Raw genomic sequence first — 7,102 nt, forward strand, 5'->3', positions numbered from 1 at the left:
ATTCTCTCTCCATTCCATATTTGTAGCTCAAAACCCTGCAAACAACCATAAAATATCATTAGAAATTATCATGGTGAAGATTGGCAAAAAAAATTCGGTGTTTTGTCTTTTATATTTTGTGCCCTCGGTGTTGTGTGCAGTCGACTTAGTTGAAGTTTGTAAATGTGCATGGTTAACTCCTTAAAAACCACGCTCATCACGTCTTTTAGTGTGAAAAAAATGGTCAATGTGCGTAGTCCTAATATGGGTGAACTGCGCACATCGAGGGCAATTTTCATTTTGAAAACCCTCCCCCAAAATTCCAAATCTATGGTGAAATGCTAAATTAGAAACTAGGAAAACAAAGATCTCGCAGAGGTAGTTTACCTAGAGAACATGTCTCACGATTTCGTCCAACAGTTTGCCCGAAATTTGCCTCTGAAGCTCTTAGTGAAAAATGAGCTCTATCACTCTCAAAGGGTAAAAAACACAAATGGTCAAAAAGTTTTTACTTTTTTGGTTTTTATAAGTTTTTAGGCCTATTAAAATATCATTTTTTCCTACTAGCCCTTAAAATCTAAATTTATTATGTTTTTCACTTTGGTTTTGAGCAGTTATATGATTTTGAGTTCAAATGAGGGTATCAAAGGTTATTTACGGAAATATAATGTTTTGGTATCGAGTATATTTTTATCACTTTTTCAAACTCATTTAAACTTATGAAAAAGCGAAACCAAGGATTTCTCCTTACACCCTCTTCAGACACCTTAAAAATGAAAAGAATGTTGAGTACTTGATTGTTCGAACTCATAAAAGTAAACGAACAACTGATATTCAGTATAAGTTTACACCTTTTATGGACTGAATTAAAATATTTATGAAAAAGGTATACGTTGACTAATCATGGTCAATCGAGTTCTCTCTTGCATTATTTTACCCTTTTTCGGTCTTGAGGGACCCAATTTACGAAAAGTAAACTATGGAGTTTACTTATGTTTTTCTTTTGACTCCCTAAAAATGAAAAACATTGAGCTTTAATTTCTCTGGGCTCATTAAAATTTTATGATGAAAGAATTGAATGAGTTTTATTTTTGTGTCTTTACAAACTCTTTAAACATGAAAAGGACGTTGAGTTACCCCTTCACTAGACTCGTAAAACCTAAACAATGCAGGGCTCATTAAGCATAACAAGACCAAACCGCTCGAGTCTTAGGGTTGTTAAAAATACTTTGAAGGACTCATCCAAAGTATGAGCTTACAGGACAAGCATATCTTATCCTCCTCAAGCTTGCAAAAAATAAAGAGGTACTAGCCAGTAATGGTGGGGGAAAAGTGAGAAATAACCTTTGTGTTTGTTTTATAAAAGGTAGTATATTTATCTTGAACAGGACACTCCATTAGTTTTTGTGTTCAGGTTAGGAAATACATTCACCTCTTAGTTGACCATGCCTCATTGAAAGTCTTTAGTTGGTTTGGGTTTTATTTCTAATTCAAATGTTGCCAATTCATCATGTTATGTCTTTGATATGTTCAAGAGAAGTTCAACCTCAGTTGAATTACTTTGCCAGTCATAGCCTTCAATTACATTGACCATCCCTGAGTGAGTCTTGGATTACTCCAAACTGTTGTTCTTCAAAACTTCACATGAGTTTTCTGTCATAGGCCCTCCTGTGACATGTTGATTCCTATCGACTTTGTCTCACTATCTAGGAAGTTGATCTAGAAACCTGCAGTACCTTGGAGCCTGCATGCGTTAATGGTAGGTTTCTCACCTTCGATGACAGGTTCTCATCATTGACCTCTGATGAAATGATTCTATGAGTGTTTGACATCAACACATTGATTCACACTTCATGTATTGTATTAGATGTACCTTGAGAGCCATTGTCATTATTGGCGATTTCTCTCACACTTGTTAATGGTTCACATCATTAACCAGTAATCAATTGGTTTATACCATGTTCAACTTCGAGACATTCACACGCATGGCTATATTTGTACCACAGATTGAGATATGGAGATCAAGAGATGTTGACGGTGCTAGACCTGCCAACATGTCAAGGGGATCTCCCTGGTAAGAAGTCCCAATTAGACCTCAAACTATTTGGTGTAGGAGTCCCAACAATGGGTCGTAAGGTAATTCCTTGACCGCGATGTCGAACAGAGACAAGTAAGATAACTCTGTAATTAGCAAGGGTGTGACTGATGTAGTGAGTCAAGGAATGAGTATGAGAGGTTCCAACACTTCAAAGGGAGAGGAAGGTGAAGGTGAGTTCAAAGTTGAAAAGGATTAGTCCCAACTCAGCTAGGAACACACAACACAAAGGACATGCACAACTTTCGGCAGAGCAGTCGACACAGATGCAACAGTCACAACATACAAGGTAAGATAACACGAAAATCACTCACGGATAAGTCTGAAACAAGTGTGAAGGTTGATATAACCAGGTTCATGAGAAAGTTTTGTCTGATGTCCGACAGAGCAGTCGACATAAATGGTGACAACATTAATAATATATGCAACACATTAACAACAAGATTCATATAATTTCATACAAATAAATTCGTACACAAGTACATAAGTTAAAAAAAATATATCATTAAGGCAATCAAAGTAGTCCAACTACAATAACACGATATGCATGAAAATGTGCTCGATTTTATTATATAAAGAAGTGTAAGTCACAATCATACAATACACCATGTGAACCTGTTAGCCCCATCAGTGAAACGTTACAACCACATCCGCCTGCTCCTCCAAAGAGATGTACTAGCTCCGTGTAGTGGAGAAGCCAAGGCACGTTACAATATTGTCCAAGCCTTCTTCAAGATAGTCTTAGTAGAAGCTTGGCTAACCAAAAACCCACCCAATGAGTTATGAGGGACTATTTATACCAAAGAGTGGGCTAACCCTTCACATTCCCCTTTGTGACAGTTCAACTACTCTCATGACTCTTCACCTACTCTATGACTGTTACATCCAACTATTGACACTTGACTTACACTTGAGATGACTCAACATGACAATGCACATGTACTCATGTGAGACAACATGGCTTGAGCAAGCCTTGCAATACATCAATGACACTCAGTCCACTGTGGTGAGACAAACTCTTTGACATGCTTATGATGGTGAAGCTGGTGAGTTGATGCCAAGCTTGGTCGTCCATGATGGTGCATGCACCTCATGGTGACATCTTGCTGAAGAGAACTCTTTCCTTCGTTGCAACCGAAACATTGTTTAGCTCCTTCATCTAACTTGTCTATTAACATGCACATGGTCCTCTTAGGTATGGTTGAACCGAAAAAGCACTGATGCATAGTGTCTGTGCTGATATTCAAGTGTGTGTTGGTGGTCATGCGCATCAACTTTGCCGAAGTGCATGTTCAGCCCCAGTTGGACTTGCTTCTTGTCTTCACCTTGGTGAGTGTGTCGAATGGGTTGGATTGCATGCATGCGCTCAACGAGATGCATGTTGTTTGATACTTTGCATGCGATCAAAAACACGGCTCACCATGTTTGCTTTATGTCAGCAGCTTGGATGGATCCTTAACTTATACTAGTGCAGTTTCATCCTTGAGTGCATGTTGCACCCATTGTTGTTCCTATTCCTCCTGCGACTCATTGGACTATCTGTGTAGCTTCATGTTCTTCCTGCGTTTCTACTTCAACACATGGAAGTCCTTAATTTTTCCATCTTATACCTTCGCGCGATCTTCATGTCGTACCGTCACTTCATATCCTGAGTCTCCAAAGTTGCTTTCATTATCAGTGGATCTACTTGATCTTGCAACTTTTCTCCACCTCTATGTTATCAACAACCCTCCTATTACATTCACTGCATTCACTTCATTTGCTGCATTCGCTACATTCGGTATGCTTCCTTCAGTTGTTGTCATGATGTTGCTGCTTTATTTACTTTTCCACAAACTACTTGATGTCTCTGCGAGTAAGTGAGCCCCTGGACACTTAATCGACTGCATCCCCAGGCATGCTCTAAATGGTGTCTTCGTCTCTACTCTCGTGGAAGCAATTGTACCTATGCTACTGAGAGGCAGATGAACACTTGTGATACTTGGAGACATGGAAACACTCATAGCAAGCAATCTGTCAGTCGAAAACTAGACTAAACATGAGAACTAACTTGAAACATACCTGGGTGAATGATCATGAAGGTTGAACAATTTCGGCCGTGAGGTCGGGAGACAGACTGCCAAGACTACACAAGGCACAGTCCAGGATACTAAGAGACTTGTTGACTATTGGGACTATACAATTCATATTCCAGTCGAATAGTTGGCTACTAGGATTGCACAATGAGCAATCCCAGCTGGGAAGGACTGCTAGCCCAAGGGCAGATTTGCACAACTTTTTGGGCCAAGCAAGCACTGACCTCCAGAAATGCGCAATTTAGTCTAGGAGGCCAGTGCTAGGCCAGAGTGTACAAATCCGGAGAGGAATGTGATCCTTACTTCTCCAGATTGTGTAATGCTGCCTTGGTGAAGGCGGAGACCGGGCCAAGGTTGGCCCGACTCGCCGACGGGCACTTGAAAGCAAGTAAGCCAATGAAATGCATGATGATACTAAGTGATAGTAGAAGTGATAAACAGTGCATGAAAAAAATGAATGGAGGATTGAGAAAACAGATCAACATGCATGTGGGTGAGGTAGTTCGTTGGTTGGGTGAATGTCCGTGCAAAACAATTTCATGCATGCAACAGCAATGAGATAGTGACGAAAATTGAAACAGAGCTAGGACAAGCTAGTATACATGTAAATGACAAAAAGCATTCAAATAAATCAAGAAAGTAGTACTCAAACAAGTGAAAACCCAAAAAGCAACAGAAATGCAGCACAAGGCATGGGAAGCGAGCTTACCCTAAAACAACTAAGCTGAATGTGCCGACTGCTCCTAGATGTGTTGTGGGATTCCAGAGCTACAAGGTTGATGTGAGGAATGAGCTCTGCAACATCCAGTTGACGAGTTTTGATAACTTCGAGGTTGTGAAACACATGGCACAAATCTAGGGGAAGCAACGCTTGGAGGTAGATTTTTGAATTGTTCCTTGCATGTAACCTCCAACTGCTAAACATATATCCCTGAAACAAGGGATTCCTTTGCATGTTGCCTTGGGAGAGACAGCCCATGCATGCAATTCTGTTTTGCTCAGTCCCAGAGGGAACACAACTTAGTTGCATATGCAATAGAATACTTGAATGCTAGAGAAAAATGTGCATTCCTGACTGTAAGTTGGGCTGACTGCCCAAGGGGATTGCGCAATTTCTAGGCCCAATAGCTGACTGTTGCCCAGATTTGTGCAAATCCTGGGCTGAACAACCTATTGATGGGAAAAAAATTTCAAATCTTGCTGAGAGGGTTGGCTGGTTGTTATAGACATTTTTGTGCCTTACAGCTATAAGCATGAAATGTCCATAATCTAAGGGATCCAAAGTCCATAAACATGTTGTTCCTACCCCTAGAGGAACAAGGCTAACAAACCACAACAATTCACAGAAGTTCTCCACCAGAAACTGCTCAAAAACAAGTCAATTCAGGATCAATTCAGAGGCTCCATTAGCTGTCTGCGCTGAAATGCAAAGTCTGCACTGGCTACCTGCACTGCAACACAGGTAGAAGCACTACCAGGGTGCACTGAGCGAGAATTGACAAATGGCAAGTTCATTCAGCAAGGTGTCAAGACCTTGGAAGCTTCCAAAATCTTCCTCAATGACACTTGCCTCAGTGAATTCGACTAATGATGAGTAAGAGGTTCTCAACCTCCAAGTGGAAGCAAGAACCTCCAAGTGGAAGCAAGAACTGACAGAGGGAGAGGACACTAGTCAGATCTCAAGCTGACTCATCCTCTCTCCAAACATCTATATATGGATCTCTCCTCCATGAGATCTGGGGCTGGAATTTTGTTATTGCAAAGAATTGTTGTTGGTTTGAGGTTGGAATCATTGGGTGCTTAATGCTTTGAAAGAACGGGAAGATAGGAATTTCATTTGTTGGGAAGGAGATGCTGGATTGGAGCCCTCTGGGTTGTATCTCTTCCTGAACCTTGTTATTCATCAATAAAGCTATCTTGGTTTCTCCTATATACTGGTGTATCTTTGATGTATGATTGCATTAGTATGTTTAGTTTATTTCTAATCCTGAACTAGTTATGAATATGAATCTATGTCTTTGTGTAGTGTTCTCTTCTTGTGATCTTGCAGAAACCTCTTGAAGCTGGGCGAGCGAGAAGGCAAGTAGCTGGGAACTTCCAAAGAGAAGAGAAACTGGATCGAGGGACAAATGGAAGACACCGGTTAGTCCATTCATCTCTCTTCATTCTTAATTCATAAAGGAAGAATACTAGAATAGTTGTTTCTGTTTGTTGCTAAGGCACTGTCACACCTTAGGTGGATAGGATCGTCCTGCATAGGCATTTTTCCCCACAACAAATTGGCGACTCCACTGGGGAGATCTGTTTAGTCATTTTATTTGTGTCTCTATCATTGTTTGTTTCATAGACTCAACAACAACAATCGAGCTACATCTGCTATTCTCAGATGCAAAGTAGACAGCTGCTGCTTTGATCCAATCACTGGATTTGTCTATGATCTGAACAATGGACTCACAAATGATTTGATGATCCTTTGTGATAGATCTTAGCCCTTCCTCAAAGCATCCCTTTGATTGTACCTTGCTTGTTGCTTTGATTTGGCCTGAAACTGTAGATTAAATAGCAAACTGTGACCCAGAACCCAGTGAGAAACTCTCGTTTCTCCTTCAGCGCAAACCCTGTGAAGAGGTTCTGCATTTCAACACAGGTCCCGTGAAGGCTACCTGCGCTGAATGTCAAAACCTCTGTGTTGAGGGTGCACTGATCCAGTTAGGCCTTGTGCAGCTGGGGTTCTCTGCTCTGTTTTGCCTTGTTTTGATCTCTGATTTTTGCAGCCTGTAACCAGCATAGGTACCTGTCTGATAACTCCTTTTCTCTGCTTAAATTCCGCCTCCTTTTGTACAAAAAGACTGTGAGTGTTTTTATGTGTTTGTGGCGTCATTTACAGTTTTCCTTTGCAAGAGTGAAATAGTCATCCTGTAGCCCTTGATTCAGATCTGTTGATTGTGATCTT

Source organism: Pinus tabuliformis, chromosome X (assembly GCF_031772625.1).
Source record: "Pinus tabuliformis cultivar Carrire ecotype Pingquan chromosome X, CPIR1, whole genome shotgun sequence".
In the NCBI taxonomy this organism is placed as follows: domain Eukaryota; kingdom Viridiplantae; phylum Streptophyta; class Pinopsida; order Pinales; family Pinaceae; genus Pinus; species Pinus tabuliformis.